A 3312-nucleotide genomic window follows, 5' to 3' on the forward strand; every position below is an offset into this window, starting at 1 on the left:
ACGACGGTGAATGTCTGGTGTTGTCTGTGTGTAGGGTGGCAGGAGCATGCTCTATTAATGGATGGAAGAGGGTCATCCTGTAGGTGTCTGTGTTCCTGGATAGTGTGCGCTGCATGTTGGCTGTGTATGCAGCTGCAGCAATGAGTGAAGACATGACGGCAGGAGGGGTGTGACTAATTGCTAAACAAACACATAACACAAGGGCACCCGTAATGCACAAAGTGACATGTGGATGTGAAGGCAGGAGTGTCTGCCTCACTCAGGATCACTGACAACAAAATGGCACAGTAATCACCACACATCACAGTCACTGGATCAGGGCCCTTACGGTCAAGTGGGGCACAAGACACACAGCGTCAGCAGGTGTATATAAGAGCTAGTGTGTTCAAATCCAAACTGCACCAACAAAGACATCTACCTCACACACAACATAGTATTTAGGCTTTCCTGTTTTCAGTTTCTATTTTGGGTAAAATCTGGTGGTGTTTTGTCAGTGTTTTCCAGTGATTTCAATACCTGAAAAAAACAGTGCTTTTCAGTGATTACTAATTTTCGCGCCATAAAAAACGACTGAAATTGTGTTTTTCCGGTGTTTATGGAACGCTTTGCTTTTATTATTGCTGGCTTTCTTCATTGATGCATGGCATATAGCCAGTGTACATAACTGTATATGAAGTCCAAATAAATGTTTACAAGTCAAATTTATTGTAGTACACCATACAATATTTCTTCAGTGATTCTTTAGTCATTCGCGCTCTCTCTTTCCCTCCCATGTACACTTTTATTTGTGAAAACGCCCTCTCAACATTGGCACTTGAGACTGGCAACGCCAAAACAGCCAGTACACAATTTGCCAACTCTGGCCACTGACGTAGCTTTCCATGCCAGTACTGGTGCACCTCAAGGTTGACATTCTCTGGGACAGGTTCTGCAACATATGCGTTGAACTGGGTGCACATGCCCTCAGAGGTATTAAAGCGGTCAAAAATGAAGCTGTACTTTGCAAAGTCAGGAGAAAATTCCCCTTTACGGAATGGATCTAACACTTGTGCAGAGTACCAAAGTGAGGCTTCATTGACTTCAAACGCCATGGTTGGTGAAGGGACATTTCTATGCATCATAGCTAGCCATTTCTCATGCATGGTAAAATAAAATTTCCTGAATTGGTCTTCAACACTTCTTTGCTTCCCAAGTGGCAAGCATTCTAACAGGGAACATGTTGCCGTGCCAAAGTCACTAAAAGTGTCGTCTAGCCTACTCTCGAGGAGATGTTTGACATCGACACCAATTATACTGAACACTTGGTAGACAAGGGTGCTTTCTGATTCTAGTTTTTTGATTATGTCCACTACAGCAGTCATGTTTTCCTGTAAAAATCTAAGGATGCAGTATAGTGTACTTTTTTTGACATCACTATCAATAGGCACCCGAAGATCCTCACATTTCTTGCCTTTTGCATCATCACTAAGCAAAAATTCAGTAAGGGGTCACCACATAGATAATATTGCATTCACGGCCTCTAGGACTGAGAACCACCGACTAAATGACACAGTTGGGATGACTCTTTCTTTGCTGCCACACAAAACGAGAAATATTTGCGTTTGAGTTCCCGCGCATAACGAAACAGTGCACCTGAATGGACTACAAAATCAATAGCATTCTTCATTAGCTCAGAAGATTGTAATGCTGCTTTCAGCATACCATCTAGCAAGTGGCAAGGATCTCTCACAGGGAAACCCTTCAGCTCAGGTATTGCTTTTGACAGGTCATCACATAGCTTTTTCATATACGTAGCTGAATCGCTGCAAATACAAACAATATCTCTCCAATCTTTGTTGAACTTGATAAGAACTCTCTGAAGCAGCATTCCAAGTGACACTGCATTGCATGTTTCCAGTACATCCAGATCTGCCATGATGGTACGTCTGTACCATCCATTTTTTGCATCACAAAATGTGATTAGCACTGCCACTGCTGGGTCGCCACGCATCTCTGGGGTTTCATCAATGGTAACAGAGATCTTTACATCACCTTGGAGTAAATCTGAAATATGTTCAATATCTGCAAGGAACACCTCTGGTAGGTATTTCTCATACATTTGTGTTGCTTTTGGTAATGTTTTGAATGCTGGTGAACGCATGCGGAATAGATTCCCAATCGGTCCATCGGCTTGGTGTAGGCTGGTTCCAGATTGCACTAGGGCACGTACAGATTCATGTGCCACATCCTTTTCTTCCTCACGTTTTCTTTTGAAGCGGGTCATTGTCTCAGCAAGAGACATCTGGCATAGGCTGTCGCTATTAGGTGGCTCTTTCAATTTCAAGTGGGTCTTGGTGACAAGATGTTCAGCAATATGGCTTGCAGTCTTCCCAGTTACTATTGGGACAGTCACTCTGCAAAACCTGCAAATTAACATCTTTTGCCCACGCACTTCTTCAACCATGAAATCTTTGTTTTCCAGCACATAGTCTTCTGCCGTCTTTATTCTGCGGGGCATGTTGTTCTGCGCACACTAGATCAATAAAAAATAAAAAAACACTTAGAAACCGGTTGCGTACTGTTGAGAAAATAAAGAGAACGACAATATTTTCATGGTCAGGTGACTGCTGTTCAAGCAGGGAAGAGCGCACTTGTGTTGCAATGAGTAACAGAAACAACACGTTCTGGTCACAGGAGCTAATAGGCTAAAAGCACCCCAGGGCGGGGCGTGAGACCTAGATGTCTGTAAGGTTAAGTCAGCACTTTTGGAAATTTGTCTGAAAAGGGAGGGTCTGTGCAAGGCACACTTCTTGAACTGCGGGGTACAGAGAGACGTTTTTGGAATCGCAGGTTTTGTGACTCTCCAGGTATGAGTAATTTATGAGAGATTTCTGAGGGTGTTGGGCGTTGTAGACAAGGAAGGCACTTTTCATAGTACATTTAGAAACAATGTGTTGTCATTTGAAGAAAGTGAGAGCTGGGTGACATGTTCATGGTTTTGGGTACTTCTCACAAATCACGTAGTATGAAGGCACGGCTCTGAGTAAAGCTAGGCTGGTTTTCACTGCTGTTTTTTTCTCCTCTGAGATTTATATAGTGCGAACTCGGCCTGAAGATTTTGAAGCGCTTCACGTGAGCACCTGTTGCTTTACACAAGGGCACATTCATTTTTGTTAGGGACGGGTAGATTACGTGGTTTGCCCAGATTCACCGGAAGTTGAGCGTCATTGCCGAGACTCTAACCCTGTTCACTTCCACCAGGCACACACACACCACCAGCCGTCACTGCACACATCAATTGTTAAAGCATTCACAATTAACAATTGTAGCAAT

General features: G+C 43.4%; 1 pseudogene; it reads right to left on the bottom strand.

The window, feature by feature from the left end:
* Window positions 1–689: 689 nt before the first annotated feature.
* LOC144767624 (uncharacterized) lies at window positions 690–2497 on the bottom strand (annotated as a pseudogene).
* Between the last annotated feature and the right edge of the window lie 815 nt (window positions 2498–3312).

This window comes from Lissotriton helveticus, chromosome 7, assembly GCF_964261635.1.
Source record: "Lissotriton helveticus chromosome 7, aLisHel1.1, whole genome shotgun sequence".
Lineage (NCBI taxonomy): Eukaryota > Metazoa > Chordata > Amphibia > Caudata > Salamandridae > Lissotriton > Lissotriton helveticus.